Genomic DNA, 19,660 nt, shown 5'->3' with positions numbered 1-19,660 from the left:
CAGGAAATGTAAATGAGTTATCGAGTTATGCAACTCTCAAGTGATTAGGTAGAGGTTTAAGTTCCAAATTTAGAGGTTCTTCTATGGATGGCTTTGTTGGTGTAGATGAAGATGATGCATCGAACATCTCATACTGTGTCCTCATGACGTAGAAAAGAGCATCCAATAAAATCTTTGTCATTTGTCTCTGAATTAGCTACTAACGAAGTTTCAGTGGGTTAATAGGATGACTTTCCTTAAACATTTTTCTTGTCACTCTATTAACTATATTCATTACATAACACTCATCATGATCATTAGCAAATTTTAAAACTTTAAAAATATTAAAGGTTACCTCTTGTTCTATGACTTTCAAGGTAAGCTCTCCTTTCTCTACATCTATGAGTGCTCTAGTAGTATGTTAGAAAAGTCTCCCCAGGATTACTGGAATCTCTCTATCTTCTTTCATATTAAGTACAATGAAATTTGCTAGAAAGATAAACTTGTCAACTTTCATTGGCACATCTTCGACAATGCCTCTTGGATATCTGATGGTGTGGTCTGCCAGTTATAAAGTCATTGTGGTGGGCTTAATCTCCCTTAAACCCAATTTTTTATAAATAGACAATGGCATCAGGTTGATACTAGCTCCAAAATCACTCAAAGCTTTGGCAAATTACAATGCACCAATGGTGCATGAAATTGTAAAACTGCTAGGATCCTTAAGTTTTGATGAAAGCTTGTTTTGTATGATCGCTCTGCACTCTTTAGTGAGTGCCATTGTCTCGATCTCACCTAATCGTCTTTTTGTCAATATTATGTCCATTAAAAAGTAAGAATCTCTTTGTGGATTATGTAAGGGTTACCATTTGAACTAGGTAAAATGCAAGAATCTTTATGGATTGTGTAAGGGTTATCGCTTACCGTTAAAATGCAAAATCCCTTTGTGAATTGTGTAAGGGTAATTGCTTCCCGTTCAAAAGCAAGAATCTTTGTTAGTGGATTGAAATTCCTTGGTTACCAAAGGAGTGGATGTAGGCATGGAAAAAGCCGAACCACTATAAATTTCTTGTGTCTCTCTTTAATTTTTTGCATTATTATTTATTGTTTATTCTTGCCTTAGTAAAATAGATTTATATTGATTTATTGTTTTACACCTAGAAAAAAAAATTTTTACCTCACATAATTGGTATTTAACTTAAGAAAAATATTTATCTTGATATATTGTTTTTGTGCTTAAGTGATTTGTTGTTGAGAATTGTTTTTGAAGCTATAAAACATTTTTGAGTGAAAAAGTTTTGATCTTTATACTTAAATTTTCAAAGAAATTTTAATATATCAATTCACTACATCTTGATATATTGTTTATTAAGACTTCTACATTAACATCCATTACTTGAGCTTATTGCACTAACAATTAGTATCAAAGCTAGGATTTAACTTTTGTAGGTCTAACAACCTTGAGTGATCCTAAATTGAAGCTCAAATAAGCAAAATGGAAACTATTGCAATCGTTTTTGGCGAAGGACAATCAATAGTAAGACTTCCTTTCTTTGTCGGTGAAAATTACCCTTGTTGGATGAAAAGAATGGAAATGTTCATACAAGCACATGATCTTGATGTTTGGAATATCATTTTAGAAGTTCTTTATGTTCCTTATAAGGAAGTACTAGGAAATAGAGTGGTTATGACTAAAAGAAAGTGGGATGAAAAAGATAAAAACAGATACAAGTCAATGCCAAAGTTGTAAATAATCTTTATTATGCTCTAGGTGTAAATGAATTTAACAAAGTGTCAATGTGTGAAAGTGCACAAAAAATATGGGATACTTTAGAGACCACCCATGAAGGAACTAATCAAGTCGAGAAAATAAGTTTGCTTACATTAGACTATGGGTTTTAGGATAAGAAATGAAAATCTATAAATCAAAGGTATGATAGGTTTACAAATATAGTTGGTGGATTGAAATGACTAGTGAAACACTTTCCAAATGTTAAACTAGTGACTAAATTGCTTTATATTCTACCTAAGTCTTGGAGACCAAAAATTGCTATTGAAGAAGCAAGGAACTTAAATACTCTTAAATTAGATGAACTTGTTAGATCTTTACTTACATATGAGATGATCCTGAAACATGAGAATGTGAGAAATGAGGCAAAGAAGGTACGGTAACTAGTAAAAAAGTTAAAACCAAAATCTAGAATTGAATAAAAATAAAAGAATTGACAAGATTCATATTTAACTTAGAATTTTTTGTTGTAACAATGAATTAGTACTAAATCCTGCAATACATTTCTATTATGTTTATTGTTCTTAAATACAATTATCAATTTATCATATCATACATTATAGTACAAATGAAAAATGATATGAATTAAACGTGGCTTGCATGATACATGTACAATACGATACAACAATATTTAAGCTTTATTTAATCCAATTACAAAAACTCATTTTATTTATTTATTTATCTATTGGTTGAAACATGATAAACTATTTTTTATTGGTTTTAATCATTCAGATTTAGATTTTAGATAAAAGGATACTAAAAAAATCATATTCAGCTTTTAACTTCAACATGTTAAATGTTTCTTTAATTTTGAATTAATAAATTAACATAAAATTCATATCTTATTTAAAATATATATATTATTAAGGAACATGTTGAGAGTTTAAGTCAAAAACCATTTATATTTTCAATTTATATCATATAATTCTCAAAATTATTAATAAATATATTTTTTTGAAAATTTTTCTTTATTTTTATGTATACATGTTACTTATAATTAATTTTAAAATATTTTATTATATTTTATGATGCAATACGATATTCAATAACTAAAAATTAAGATTTCAATACACGATATATATCTCAATTTAAAAACTATGCTCTTAAATATATTTCTTTTTCTCCTTTCTTTTCCTTTTTTTCTTTCTATACTAAAAGCATAATAACACATAGCAATCAATTAAAAAGTATCCTTTTAATTGAGAGTTGTCCCTACTGGTTAATAATTTTAATATTATATATTGATCAATGATTCTTGCTTTCTTATTACTTTTTCGTATATAAGAAAGAATAAAATAAAGCAATTGATGGCAAATAAACATAATTTATAGAAAATAGGTATTTTTTTTTATTTAAAAAGGATGTTATTAAGAATTTGTAAATCAAGTTTTTAGGATTTAAAAGACTTCAAGTCCTTAACTATTGCCTCTTCAAAGATTTATTTTCTTTTTTATACATAGGGCATTTCCTTTTCTCAAAATTACAAAATGTGCGGCATTTTCTTAATAAACCTTTGAAGAGGCAATGATGAGTATTTACTCACTATGTGGTGATTTTTTTTCAAAAACTTTTTTATTTTTGATAATAAATAGTAGAAAGATAGAAAGGAATTAAGAAAGGTCAAGGGATAATAATAAGTTGGTTATAATCGACTGATTGATTGAAGCTGACTACATTTGGCTTCAATGGGTCTGTCGGTGTTTGGGTCCCTCTTTGTTTTGCACTTCAACATTTTCAAGTTGCTCAATCAATTATTAAGGTGGGATTTTCTTACCCAAATCAATCAAACAACCGACCCTTACTTTTTAAATTAAATAAATATATGTTTAGTTGATTAATAAAATTACCTTAATGTCTGTTTACTAATTCCTCCCATTTCCCCTAATCAATTCCCTTTTTTTTAAAAAGTTCTCCTTAACTCTCTTGATTTTTTGAATACCATCTTTCACAACCCTATCCAAGGTAGTGATCGGCATGAGGACTCAATGGACATAGTCTACTAAGTCCATGCAAGCCTCAATACCATTATTTGAGCATACCTCATCCGGGGCCACTCAATCTATAATTTATTATGCAACTCATTTAATCGCATAAATTTTATATAAACATAAAGCACAACCCTACGCAAAATAATTCGTCGCTACTTGTACTTGGCATTATATAATCATATTTAAGTCTACCAACCCATGGCCATACTACCCTACATTAGGCATTTCTAAACTTGTTCATAATCTGTACTTATATACACAATAAGGTCCAATGACCAATCAATTAAAAAAACCATTGATTGACTACTAGAGGAGTGGCTCGGGTGCGAAAGATACTATTGAATGCCTTGATCTTGAACCTACCAAAATGAATACGTAGATCCCTCAAGTGTGTATCATCTTGTTAGCTCCAAATCTACTAAACATGAATTTTTAAAACGGTGAGTATAATTACTCAATGAGGGATAATGAGGGGAGCAAGCAATAGCCAAGAAAAAGTTTATAAACAATGCACATTTACTAGAAACCTTGCTTATTTTTCCTATGCAAATCTGTGATGCAAATGGGTCCCACCCACCAAAATACACATTTTTACCTTAAAAATCATACTTTGTCATTAATCATAAGCTTTGTCATCTTGCCAAGCTTTTAACTTACCAACAAATACTAAATAGCTCACATAAGAACAGGACAAGAGTATCGAGACATCTTGCTCAAGTCTCGATGCTTTGAGAAACTAGAAGCATAAATGACCAAATTGCCTAAGAGGTCTTGAGACTTACCTTGCTTGTCTCAATACTTTATTTCAATATGTAGATTTTTCTGCACATATTTTATAACTCAAAGATATCCAAGCCATCCCTTTAGAATAAATAAAGATTTATATAATCTTTAATTATATTCCCATTTCAACACTTACATTGTTGGAAACCATTTGCACTCCTTGGTTCTTTAATTACATCATTTAAGCCTCAGCATACCATATTAAGACAATTCACTCATCAATAACAGTACAACAATTAACTGCCCACATAAACATGAAAATCAATGGTATTTCTGCCCCACCAAAGGCAATGCCCATAAGGTACTATGAAACCCCACCCTAATGTAGGATTGCTAAATTAGAAAGTCCATAGATGAACAAGTTAAATTTGTATTTTGAACACAGGAAAATTTAGTTTTATACTTAGAAAAATTCATTTTTTCAAAGATTATGATGTTTGGAAAGGTTGAATGTTAAAAAGGGGTCAAATTGGACAAGTGTCAAAGTGTATGTGTACATACTTGAGCAAACGTATCGATACATGAACCTCATCTATCAATACATGTAAAGATGTATTAATAGATTTGGAATTTTATAAACATCTATCGATACATAGCCAAATGTATCAATACAGTTGCCTGATGTATCAATACATTACACTGTTTTCATAAAAATAAAAGTGTTGAAATGGTCTTTTCGCCTTTAAAAATATAAATATTTCACATTTCTCAAGCTTTTACAATCCTAAGCTGTATTTTTGAAAGGTAAACTTCTCCTAAAACTCTCTCAACTCATTTTTGAGCAAAAATCATTTCTTTTGATGATTCTAAGCTTGGTTTTGAGATTTAACGATAAAAATGACATTTTTAAGCTTCGAAAACCTTAAAAGCTTGTCTTTTAGTTCTGGAAATTTTGTTTCTTACTTCGATAATTCTGTTAGAGGATTAAAATTAAAGGTTTTGTGGATTTTCAAGTTATCTAAGCTCATTTAAGATAAGAGTAGAAGATTTATTGATTTTGGAATGGGTTTAGTGAGAGAAAGTGGACTTTGTCAAAAGCAAATAACTTTCAAAAGTTTTTAGGATGATTATTTTGAGGTTGTTAATCTAGAAATTGATTTCTATGATTATTGTGTGATAGGAATGTTTGAATACTCTAAGGAAATCATAAAAGAAAGGTTGTGATTGGGTCTTCGATCAAGGTGAGTGCATACACCACTTTCAAACTATTTTGATATGTAAAGTTAGCATGATTTCTATAGAAATGATTATTTATGCATGTTGAAATGATATCTCTAAAATGGTTTATCAAAGGATTTGAGTTTTAAAAATGAAAATTGTTTTCTAAGAAAATAAATTGTTATTAATTATGATATGATTAACACAATGATTTTCAAACTATTTACGAATCTACTATGTAAGAAAATTTTCTACTATGCACTAGTTTTCAACAAAGGGGGACAAGCACCTAATGTTTGAAGTTCACTCGATTGCAATGGTCTTCAGAATAGTGTGGGTATGAGAAATTGTATGCTTATTTATAAATGCTATAATGTGCATGTGTGGTATGATAAATGCCATAAGATTGTTTATGTGATGTACATTCCATATACCATATGAGGTGATTAGGTGAGCATAATAAATGCCATGAGATTGTGTATATGATATAATTCCATATACCATATAAGATGATTAAGTATGCATGATGAATGCCATGAAAATGTATGTACGATGTAGATTTCATTTACTACATAAGGTGATTAAGCATGTAAGATTGATGTTATATGCTAGTATGTGAGGTATTTTCCACATACTAAGTGATATGAGTATGAGTACTTGATTAGAGTGAGGCATAATTTTACTCTCAGGGTGTATTGACGACTCTACTCCCATGATACATCATAAATGCCCTAGGTGTAATGGGGATTGTACATTGCCAACCCAAGATGCAATTGGTCAAACATTGCTAGCCCAAGGTTAATGAGGGTCAAACCATCAGAATGTTTGAATTAATGATTTATGGTTGACAATCTTGTAACGTTGTTAGGAATGTTGGTATGATATGTTAATTGAGTATCAATTATGATGTATATCTACCATGGCACTAATGTAGGCTTGGTTAGATAGAAATTCGCCTTATAATTAGTCTCAATATGTAAAAAGACTTACAGTAAATAGAAATAGAGAATTATTCCCTAGAAATTTGGGTTCTGAGTTCAAAGTATCGATACATATGGAGTAGATATCGATACATTCTAAAAAAAAATGCTTTATGAGACTTTCTATATGAAATGTATCGATACATTTCACTAAAGTATAGATAGATTTTTAAAAGGTATCAATACATTCGAGAATATCGATAGATTCATTGTAGAAAAGGTTATTTGAGTGAATTTGATGATAATTTCAAAAGTAAATGATTTCCAAAGGTTTATACAAAGTTGTGTTTCATGAAATACTGCATGAATGATGTTATCTGCTATGTTTCATGATCATTATAGAATGAGGATAAATTTATGACTCGTACATGTTCAATATTTTAATTGTATGAAATACTTTTATCCTCTGGCTTGTCCCCTTCCTATATCCACTTACAGAGTCTTTGTGACTAACATGTTATATTCCCTATTTATTTTTATTGTAGATCAATGATAGTACTCCCTTGCTAGTAGCCAATGTCATGGGGTTGTGATCCATTCATCTCTCATTGGTTGGTGTCTAGTAGTTACTTGATGCCTAACGAGTCAGGTCATGTTCTGCTGATGAGTCAATCTTTATATTTTAGTTTTTTTATATACTTGTTGATACTCAAAAGTTAAGCCTTGGAATGGCAAGTTATTTGACGAGATTATGTAAATATTGAGAATGGTGGCCTGCGAGCCTTTATGAGCACCTAGGGTGCCTTTATAGATTTTATGTTAATTGTACTAACTACATACGTTTTGCATGAGATGCGTATACACCTTTTTATGTTGAAAAGTCCATAATCGTGTATTTATGCCTATGCATGGATGCTTATGTTTACATTTATCTATGCTTTATGTGATTGATGATTGACTGAAGTTAGAAGGCTTGTTAGGGCTTAACGAGCTATAGCTGACTGGGTCCACGTTCTGCACAATCCCTCTAAGGAATGGGATGTGACAAAGTTGGTATTAGAGCTCTAGATTCATAAAGTCCTAGGATTTCTTTAGTTGTAAGCAGAATATTTAGAGTCGTATGTAGGAATCATATTTTCGTTATGTGTACCTAAGCACATACCAATAACAGGAGACCTGCATATAATTCCTTATCTATTTAACCCTTTTATGTTTAAGAGATAAGTCTAGTATTGTCGTAAGTCTATAATGTTAAGTTTTACCATATATGATTGCTTTTGTTTGGGTGAAGTATGCCGTTTAGGACACGAACTAATGCTAGAGAGGCGACAAAGTGTGAGGCTCCTGCGGAGACCACTAACAGACCATGTACACTTATTGTTAGAAGCCGTGGTAGATGCAGTAGGGTCACTACTTTAGGGAGGATTGATACCCCCACCAGTGCACAGACATATATATAGGTTCTAAGGTAGTAGTTGAGGGATAGGCTCATGAGGTTGTAACTTTCCCAATAAGGGAAATGACCATAAAAGACTTAGCTGTCAACTTACAAGGAGTCGGTCAAACTATAGAGTTACTAGCTCAAGAGATATTAGATTAGAGGAGATGGGGCAAGGGACACCTTATTGTTCAAGACTCCCCCGAAGCACAAAGTCATGATGACCACCAACAGTTTAGGATTGCTAGAGTCGAATCTAAGGTTCTGTTGTCAATGTTTATGAGACTAAGACCTCCATGATTTTTGGGATCAGATGCAACAGAGGATACTCAGAAGTTTTTAGATAAGATAAAGGTGATATGTAATGCTTTGAGTTGCACTAGCACAAGATCAGTTGACTTTGTCGTCTTCAAACTCGATAAAGTAACCCAATAATGGTATGAGATGTTGCTTAAGGATAAGGCAACTAATGCTACTCTGATGACTTAAGATGAGCTTAACACAACATTTCTAGAGCGTTTCCTATCTAATTGTGTGAAAGAGGCTAAGGCACGCAAGTTTAAGACTTTAGTGCAAACACCAGGCATGGCAATGCTAGAATACAGAGTGAAGTTCACTGAGTTGGCTAGGTATGCTCAATACTTGACCGTTACAGAGAGGATGTAGACCTAGAGGTTTGTGAATAGACTATTATGTCTGTTGTATAGGGTTGTCATGTCATATGAGTTCGCTAGCTATTTTAAAACAGTGAACTACACATAGAGATTGAAGCTTAAGGATGTGAAGGGTTGAACAAATGGACCTAAGCCCAAAGAGGCTAAGATTGGGGGCCGTTAGGGCCATAAAGATTCATCACGCTAATAGGGCCATTGGGGAGGTACACAGGGATTTTATCAAGGGAAATCTACTGAAGGAGAAGGAGCTAGCCAAAACAATAGAGTGGCTCCAGCTTATGGATAGTGAGGTGTTCGACAGAGTTATCCTCCTCTTTTTCCATGTTCCACTCGCAGTAGGAAACATAAAGTGCAGTGCATGTGAGAGTCTAACTTACGCTATACTTGTGGACAGTCAGGGCACTACAGTAAAAAGTGTCCTTCGAGTCATTCCTCTTAAAGAGATGTTTAGGGACACACTTAGCTAGCTTTACCACCTTCATTTGTTGCTACACAGCATCTCAAAAGTGTTGAAAGAGGTAAGGGCAAAGGTATTGGTATAGTTACTTAGGGTAGAGCTTCCAGATCTAGATTTTGAGGAACGGGTACTACTGGTCAAGAACAGGCCAAAGTTTATGCATTGACCCCCATAAGATACACAGGCATCAAATGCCGTTGTTACAAGTATTCTTTTGTTATAGGTATTCTACCCATTTGTTTTATCGATGCACGTGTGTTGTACACCCTAGTGCTACGCATTATTTTGTTTCTTCATACTTTGTATTTAGACTGGGTATAGAGCACTCCAAAAAAAAGCAAGATTTAATGGTGACCACACCTTTAGGAAAAGTGATTGTGGCATGCTATGAGTTTAAAGCTTGTGCGGTCCGGATTAGGAGTAAAGACACCATGGCAAATTTGGTCTTGTTGAACATGTGAGAGTTAGACATGATATTGGGTATTGACTGTTTGTCATCCAATTATTTGAGCGTTGATTGCCACTACTAAGTAGTACGCTTTAACTACCTAGGAGAGGAATCTTTTAGAATTTAAGGGGATTGTGGCATGAAGTCGGGTAGCATAGTTTTAGCTTTGGAGGCTATGAGATTGATTAGTCATGGATGTCATGGATTTTTAGCATTAGTTAAAGACACCTAGATGACAGTGGGTGAGGTAGTTGTGAAAGCCAACCCTAATGTAGAATTTCCAAGTTAGAAAATCCTTATTTGAGCAAATTAAATTGTGTTTTGAACACTTGAAATTTAGTTTTGCATTTTGAAAATTTCATGTTTTAACGTTTAAGATGATATAAAAGTTTGGTTTGAAATAGAGCTCAATTGGACAAGGTTTTTGACTTGATTTTTAGCTACCAAAGCTTATTTATCGATAAGTATTCATCATGTATTGATAGGATGTTCTTCGTTTGAACCTAGAAATGATTTTAATGAATATCTATCGATAGATGTCGTGCATTTATTGATAGATAGAGACCCAAGAGATTTTTAAAATGATTTTGGAGCTCATCTATTGATAAATGTCTCCAATTTATCGATAGATGACCTTGTTTTTAGAAAAAATAAAAGGGGCAAAATGGTATTTTCTCATTTAAAACTATAAATATGACACATTCTTCAAGGTTTAACAACTTTCAACCACATTTTTACAAGGTCTGCCTCTTCTAAAACCTTCTTAACTCTTTTTTGAGCAAAAATCATTCTTTTTAATGATTCTAAGCTTGATTTTAAGATTTAATAATTAAAAATGATATTTTAAAGCATTGAGAACCTTAAAGCTTGTCATTTTGATTCTAAAAATTTTGTTTCTTGGTCTTGAAATTCTGTTGGAGGATTAAGTTAAGGTTTTGTGATTTTTCAAGTAATTTAAGCTCATTTAAGGTAGGCGTAGAAGATTTATTGAATATAGAATGGGCTTAGTAAGAGAAAATAGACTTGGTTAAAAATGAATAACTTTTGAAAGTTCTTAGAATAATTATTTCGAGGTTGTTAGTTTAGAAATTGATTTCTATGATTATTGTATGATGGGAATGAACAAAACTCTGAGAAAATCACTAGAGAAAGGTTGTGACTAAGTCTTGGATCAAGGTGAGTGGATACATCACTTTCAAAACTATTTTGATAAGTAAAGTAGAAATATAATTTGATGAATTTTATTGAGTATGATTTTCTGTAAATAGTTATGAAATGAAAATTAGTTTGTGCAAAAATTTTTAAATTTGTTTACAATCTACTTTATATATAAACATTCTATTATGTATTAGTTTTCAACAAGGGGGAGCAAGCATCTTATTGTTTGAAGCACTCGATTACTCCGATCTTCGGACTAGTGTGGATACAAGATATGATATATGATTAATGCTTGAATGATATGATGTATATGCTAGTTATGTTGAGACATGAAACATGTGATAGATTGCACAATGATTTTTCCATGTAAGATGCTATGTTTTTTGTATATGATGTGTATTCCATATACTACATGAGATGATTGAGAAAGCAAAATGAATGCCACAGATTATGTATATAATGTATGTTTTTCAACTACATGAAGAAATAAAGTAAGCATGAAGAATGCCATGAGGTGTGTATATGATGTAAATTTCATATAATCTATGAGATGAGTGAGTAATAACTCTCTGATGTAAAGTTATTTTGCCACATTTTGAATATTAAATAGCTAAGTCCTTGTGTTTTTAAGTAATTTTATGTAGTTTTTATGCTTTTCGTTATTAAGTTTAATACATGTTGGAATATTTTAATTTTAGTAATTTTAGCTCATTTTTATGTTAAAAAGTCCTAATTTGAGCCATCATTGATTTAGTCCCTATTTTAAAGCTGTGCAAGTGCATAAAACTTCGTTGAGGGGAATCGAGCAAGGATGATTAAGTGTAGAATTTTTTGAACATATTGCAGTATTTTGACCATAACTCTTTCTACAGAACTCCAACTTTGGTGATTCTTAGGCCAATAGAAAGATAAGAGGAAGGGCTATAACTTTGATGTTTACTATTTTTCCCAGTTTTGAACGAATCGTAGTCAAACTCCTTGTCAAAGAAAGAGCATTGTAGTAGTCTACATGGACTGAATATGATGCGGTATTTGGAGCATGTCATTCATTCTAGAAGTCCAATTAACATGATTCTTTAGCCATTGGAAAGTTAAGAGGTTGAGTTACAACAGTCATGTTTACTACTTCCCCTAGTTCAGAATGGAAGAGGGTCAAAAATAATATTTAAGTTGAAGAAGTGCAGCAAAGCCTAATATTTCAAGACAAAACAAAGAGGACCGTGGCCATGGAAGGAACTAGTGTCGTGGCACTCCGATCCACAAAGATACCTTAGACTTGAAAAAGCTTCGGCACCATGGCTACATTTCCCAATGAAGGAATGAGACTTTTAGTGCTTTATGACTTATATTTTGCCTTAGACTCAAGCTCTATTTAAGTCTTCTTTCAAGAGCACGATTCAAGAAACAACAAGTAAGTAAGGTTTTTTTGAAGAAAAAGAGGTATTGAAGCTAGCAAGAAAGCAAGGAAAACAAGGAAGATTGCGGATCGAAGGCTTGATAAATATTAGAGTTCTTTCTTTCCTTGTTATCTTTATATTTTCTTTTTTAATTTTGATGGTTAAATTTCTTTTTTGGATGATGTTTTTAAGAATTATGTTTAACTAAGTTTTTAATCTAGAATCACGATTGAACCTAATGGGTAGTCTGAATTTTTAATATTCTTTCTTGCTTATGATTGATAGTGTTTGAGTTGTTTATTTCAATCTTATTCTTAATGCGTCTGATTAATTGGCCACCAATTAGATTGATTTGAAAACCTAAACGGAACTGGAAGAGGGAGCTTAATGTAAGCCATGGATGAAATAGCATATGTTCAATATCAATTGCATGAGATAATTGATTTGATTCACATGTAGGGTAAGAATACACTTACATGTCATATACAACCATAATTAAAGTTTAAGACTAATGAGTCTTTCTTGATTTCAACTTGCATAAGAATATAGTAAATTGGTTAAGAAAGATATTTTTATAAAAACATCGGAAGAGATTTATAAATAAATTAGAATTCTAGGTTAACAACTCAGGCCTATTTAGTAAGTTAAGAGGGAGTAGTAAAAATTTAGATAAAACATTGAGGGACATTGTGGTTCTAGACTGAAATACCCCATACTTTGATATGGTGATAAATAAAGTTGATCGAATGCAAATTGAGGTCAATTAAAATGTTTAAAAGTGATAAGAGACGAAAGGAATAGTTTAGGATAAAATATTTCGCAAGTGAAAAAAATAATAATAAAATAATAATAATTTTATCGAAGGAGAATTTGTGAGATAAAAGGCGATTTGAAAGTCAAGTGAGGCATAATAAGGTATTTTGGGTACCAAGGAGATAAGATAAAATTTTTAGAATAAAATAATATTAAAATATTAATATTTAGCCGGATGTTGAAGTCAATCAAGAAGAAAGATCATATGGTTGATTCAAGTGGGGGAGAAGATGACAAGCCCGACTCTATAAAAATATTTATCATGACATACACATAATGGATAGCATGTTTGCATGCTAGGAGAGTCCCGAAAAATTTACAAAAGTCGATATTGTACCTAAAGGTACAATAAAGTTGATTTAAGCCTCGAACTAGATCAAATAGAGAATTTACGATGAAATTAAGAATTTTAAAGTCCCAGAATGGTTTAATATAGTGATTCGGAGTTCGAGGATCAATTTGGAGTCAAACCGAAATTTTCGCTATCCAGGGACAAAATGGTCATTTACCACTTGGGGACAAAATGAGAATTTTAGAAAAGATTTTTTTTGGCCTCATTTGACTTATTGGAGTATAATTTGACTCATTGGAGTAAGATTTGAGGTTTAGAAGTGAAAAATTTTAATTTCGGTATAATTTGGAGTAAAATGGTAAAATAGTAATTTTGCCACCCTAGGGGCAAAATTGTAATTTTCCACCACTAGGACATTTTTCCAGCACATGGTCTTCCTTTATCCTCATTTTGACCATTGACTAATTGTGTGGTGGAGATAAAAAGGATTAAAATTTTAAAATTTTAAAAACGGGCCAATGACATGATGCCACTTGTCATGCCTTTATTAATTTATTATTTTCCTTTTTAAAAGGCACAAAATCAGCCCATCTTCCACTCCATGGCCGGCCAAACCAGCAAGAAGAGAGAGAAAATAAAAACAAAACCCTAGAGAGAGAAAATCAAAGAAAAAGTGTGAATTTTCAAGGAAATTAAGTGAAAAAGGTGAGATTTTTTCTATTAAGCTTGAGTTTTCTTATTCCCAAGCATTTCTCTTTATTTTCCATGATTAAATTACATGTTTTCATGATGAATTCAATTCTGAAAAAATGGGTTAGGAGAGAGAAAGTTGTTAGATTAATTTGATTTTAAGTTATGCTAGTGTTTTAAGTTAGTTTAGCATATTTAGAAACAAAACAACAAGAAAAGAATTTATTTTCTCCCACAATCATTAATGGCCGAATTTACCATGTGTTGAGTGAGGATAAATTTGATTTTCATTCTAGGAGAATTGGTTAAGAAATGATGAATTATGAGCCTAGAAAAATAATAAAAATTTTCGGAGCAAAAATACGATTTTTACCCACTAGGGGTATTTTTGTAATTTGCTACCGAGACTGATAAATTGAATCTCATTCACAGTCATGGAGGTAATTTAGTTATAATTGGAGTGTAGAAAGTGAGAAGAATTGATTTGGAGTTAAATTGGAGATAATAGGCCGAATTAGGTGAACACCGCATTTAAGCGATAGTCAGATAAGTTGTATATCATATCATGCATATATACCGAGCCTGAATTGATTTTATAATGGTCAAGTATTGATGTGGTGAATTATGTATTGTACATTGTGGATAGGTGGTGAGCAAAGTACACTGGTAAAAGTACAGAAATTGTGCTTGGAGATTGGGATTAGGAGTACATCGACTCCTAGAACTGTGAGTGAACTTATTATCGTCTTAATTATCTAGAGTAGTTTTATACAACTGTGTGATTTTATGAAAAATGGGTTTAAATGGTAAATTGCTATGTTTTAAGAGAAATTGTGATTTTATAAAATAATTTTATAAATTTTCTGGAAAATCGAATATTGGTTTTGAAAATAGAGTAATTGGAGACTGTCTGCTTGTGTTGCAAATTTATGGTTTTGAATTGAATGGCTTATGACAATAAATGAGCATGAATGACTAAATTGATTTTGGTGTTAGAATTATTTATATTGTGTATTCAGCCTTGAGAGGCTAGGTTGCGATAAATTGCAATGTCATGCTAGAATGAATTTTATTGATTGGTGGATTATATATTAATTATTTACTGCAGAGAGGGTTTCGTGGACTAGCCTATTAGAGGGGCACGGTAAACTCCATTATATTATTACCTCAAATAGAGAGGCGCGTAGAGTATCTCCTGGGGTAAAGCTTAGGGTTCACTTCACGCCAAACCACCACGTGAAGGGGAACTCAGCCAACGCCAAGGAACGGCTGTATTTTTCTCAAACTAAAAATATATTTTAAGTGTATACAAAATTTTAACAGCCTTGGCGGACTCGGTTGGATGCCCTGCGCAAGGTATCACTGAGTATGAGTTTTGACACGAGCCAAAGTTTTAAGAAATTCATAAGCCAAGTTGATTACTCGATTTTTATGGATTGATTTTATTTGGTTGAAATGAGTTGAAAGGTAATGAAATTACAGTATGATGATTTATTTTAATTGTCTCCATTTACTTGACTTTAGATAGTTTAGATGGTATATGTTTACTCATTGGGATTTTATAATCTCACCACCCTTATTTCCTCACATTTCAGGCTCGGCGAATTCCATAGTTAGCTGACTTTGACAAGGACCTTCATTTGGACTCGAATTGGTAAAAGCTGTAGGTTTCCAACTTCCGATGCATTTTGGATAGATGTGGGCCCACGTGTCACTGTAAAAGAAATTTTATATTTTGGTTATTTGCTTTATAGTATATGTGAATATAATTATCTTTTACGCTACAAGAATTATGTACCGATAGTTTTATGAAAATTATTTTACAAGAAAATAGTTTATTTTATTGAATATTTTTATTATATTCAAATGGTCAAATTTTCACTTCAAATGAACGTTTTAGATACTTAATTTTTTTTTAAATCATTAAATATATATTTTCGGCTTACTTACTACATTTTTAGCAAGTTTCGAAGTTTTTGACAAAAATGCCCCTGTGAGCCAAAAAAAATATGTTATGTTATGATTTGGAAATGATTTGTAATCCTTCGTATTTTGATTATTTGATAACTATTGCTCATCGGGGAAGTGCGAAAGCTGATACGAGAGCCTTGCGAGGTTTCGATCGACATTCGGGGTGAAGAATGTTTGTCGAGGCTTCGCGGTGATTGTCACGGGCTCGATGGGGAGTTCCGGGTCGTGACATAGACTTTTGATTGATTGATTTTAATTAAATTGATACTTTTGCTTCCAGTTTTAGTCTTAATTTTAGTTTTTTTAATTTTTAAGTAGTTTTAAATTCGGTTGTTTGGATAAGATTGAGTTGTTTTAATTTTAATACTTAGCAAAATGATTTGAGCAAATTCTCTGTGGGAACAATATTCTACTTTTCATCATATCACTTGTGAAAGATACATGCACTTGTGTGGTAAACCTGACAACAAGTTTTTGGCACCGTTGTTGGGGAACTATTTCAAATTTTCTTTGTTAATATCAATACAAAGCAATCTTAATCTTAATTCAAACTTTTATTTTCTTTGTTTTCAAGTGCTTTCAATCGTTGTATGTGAAGAGTGAGAAGTTTAGAGATTGTTCCTTTTTTATCTAGAAATCGAAAAAGCTCTTTAAAAACTTTGAAAAGAAAATTCACAAGCTTCAACTCAATTCAAAACAATGGCTGATCAACAAGAAGAAAACAAGTTCTTACGAGAATTTATTGTACCTCTCATTCTAGGCCTTCATATAAGCATCTATAAACCTTCCATCCAAGCCAATAACTTTGAGATTAAACTTGCAATCATTCAAATGATTCAGACTTTTGTTCAATTTGGGCGATTGTCGAGTAATGATCCTAATTCACATATTGTGAATTTTCTAGAGATTTGCAATACATTCAAGACTAATAGTGTTTCTAATGATGCCATTAGATTGAGGCTTTTCCTGTTTTCACTGAAAGACAAGACAAAGAGTTGGTTGAATTCGCTTTCAGCTGGTTCCATTAGTACTTGGGATGATTTAGCTAAGAAATTCTTGGCTAAGTTTGTCAAGCCTAGCTCTACAATATGTTTATTATGCCATTCCTACATAAGAATGCATGTTTGCTTACTTGGGTACCTCGAAAATCATTAAAGGACGGTAATGTACCAAATGGTACAATTAAGTTGAATTAAGCCTCAAACTAGTCTAAATAGAGATTTTAAGATGAAATTGAGAATTTTAAAACCCCAGAATGATTTTAAATGGTGATTCGGAGTTCGGAGACCAATTTGGAGTTAAATTGGAATTTTCATGACCTAGGGGCAAAATAGTCATTTTGTTGCCCAAGGTTAAGATGTAAGTGTTGGATGAAACTTTTGACTAAGATTGATCATTTGGAGTATAATTTGAGTTTGAGAAGTGAAAATTTTTAATTCCGGCATTTTTTCGAGCATAAGGGTAAAATAGTCATTTTGCCACCCAAGGGTAAAATTGTAATTTTACACCACCCAACACTTGTCCAGTACATGAATTTTACCCAATATTATCATGGATAATTGAGATAATTTAAGTGGTGGAGAGAGATTGCTTAATGGGTAAGTATGACACATGGACCAATGGAATGGTGACATGTGTCAAATTTTCATCCATTTATTATTTGACTTTAAAAACAGCACAAAATCAGCCCATTTCTTTTCATATGGCCCGCCAAAGCAAGAACAAAGGAAGAAAAGAAAGAACAAGAACCCTAGGGTGAAAATTCAAGAGAAAATTGGTGGATTTCAAGTAATCAAGCAATCAAAGGTAAAATTTCTTGATTTTGACTTGTGATCTACCTTTCCCATACATTCTTTTGCATTTTCCATGGTTGAATCACATGATTTCATGATGGGTATCTTGCTGGCTGAACACTTAGAGAGAGGTTTTGATGCTTGATTTGGTTAGATTTCAATGTATTTTAGTGTTTTTAGTTAATTAGTGATGTTTAACATGAAAATCAAGCAAGAAAAATTCATGTTTTTCCATCACCCATCATTGGCCGAATTCTCCATGTGGAATATTGAGGATGATTTTGATTTTATTTTAAGTGAATTGGTTAGGAAATGATGAATTATGGTGAGATAATGAAGTAGGAAAAAAATCATAGTGTTGATGCACTCACCATGGCCGAAATTCTCAAGAAGAAATGTGAGGATGGTTTGCTAAATTTTATGTTATTTGACTTGTGTTTGGTGATTTTAAGTATTGGGAGAGAAATGGAATTATTTGGAGTTGAATTGGACGTATTGGGCAATTAATTGGGTGATAGATCGAGTTAGGCCAACACCGCATGTAGACGATAATTCGAACAATTCGCGTTTCATATCATGCATTCATATAGAGTTTAGATTAATTTTATAACAATTTAGCACAAATGTGGTAAATTGCTTGATTTTGCATTATGTCTAGGTGGTGAATCCTCCCAAAAAGGGCAAAAAAATTGCACCCGAGGATCAATAGTCGAAGTACTCCAAAATTCAAACTCCTGATACAGTGAGTAACCTTATCATCATCTTGATTATCTAAAGTGAATTTTTATTCAATTTTTTGTGATTTTATGGAAAATGAATTTAAATGGCAAATCTTTATGTTTTATAAACAAAATGTGATTAAATGAAATGATTTTATAAAATTATCTTGAAATTGAAAGATGGTTTGAAAATGGAGTAATTGGAGACTAATTGTTGTGTTATAAATCATGGTTTGAATTGAATGGCTTATGGTAATATTGGCATGAATGGTTGATTTAGTAAATGTGCTGAAAAAGTACGAACTGTTGATTTGCCTTGAGAGGCTGTAAAATAAAATAATTGCCATGTCATGTTGTTGAATTTTATTGAATTGGTGGGTTATTGATTAGTCGCTGCAGTGGACGGGTTCCGTGGACTAGCCTATTAGAGGGGCACGGTAACCCTATTATATTCATACCTCAGTATGAGAGGCGCGGTTGGATAACTCCTAAGGTTAACACTTTAGAGTTCACTTCACGCCAAACCACCATGTGAGGGTGAACTCAGCCAATGCCAAGAAACGACTATGTTTTCAAAATAAAAACATGATTTATGCGTACATAACTTTTTAACAGCCTTAGCGGACTCGATTGGGATAGCCCTCGGCCAAGGTATCCCTGATAACTAAGTATGAGAATGATTTTGGCACAAGCTAAACTTTTCAGAAAATCATAAGCCTCGTTGTTTATTTTGGTGAAATGAATCTATTTTATCTTATTAAAATGAGTTCAAAATGCTGAGAATCATTTTTATGCTAATCTATTTTATTTGTTTTCATTTACTCAGTTTTAGATATTTTAGATGGTATTTGTTTACTCACTGGGATTATATAATCTCACCACCCTCCTTTTCACCCATTTCAGGCTCAGGATAGTCGGTAGATAGCTCACTTTGTTGAAGGCTACAGTTGGACTTGCATCCTTAAAAACTGTAGGTTTACCGCTTTTAATACTTCTGGACGTTCGTGGGCCCACGTGTCACTGTAAATTAAATTTTATACTTTGGTTATCTGTATTACAGTATGTATGAATTTATTTAGCTTTTACGCTACAAAAATTATTTACCGATAACTCTATAAATATTGTTTTACAAGAAAATAGAATATTTTATTGAATATTTTTATTATATTCAAATAGTCATAATTTTATTTTAA

The sequence above is a fragment of the Theobroma cacao genome, chromosome 10, assembly GCF_053813885.1.
Source record: "Theobroma cacao isolate CCN51 chromosome 10, ASM5381388v1, whole genome shotgun sequence".
NCBI lineage: Eukaryota > Viridiplantae > Streptophyta > Magnoliopsida > Malvales > Malvaceae > Theobroma > Theobroma cacao.
The sequence above is the reverse complement of the archived record's forward strand: the minus strand, read 5'-3'. Positions refer to the sequence as shown.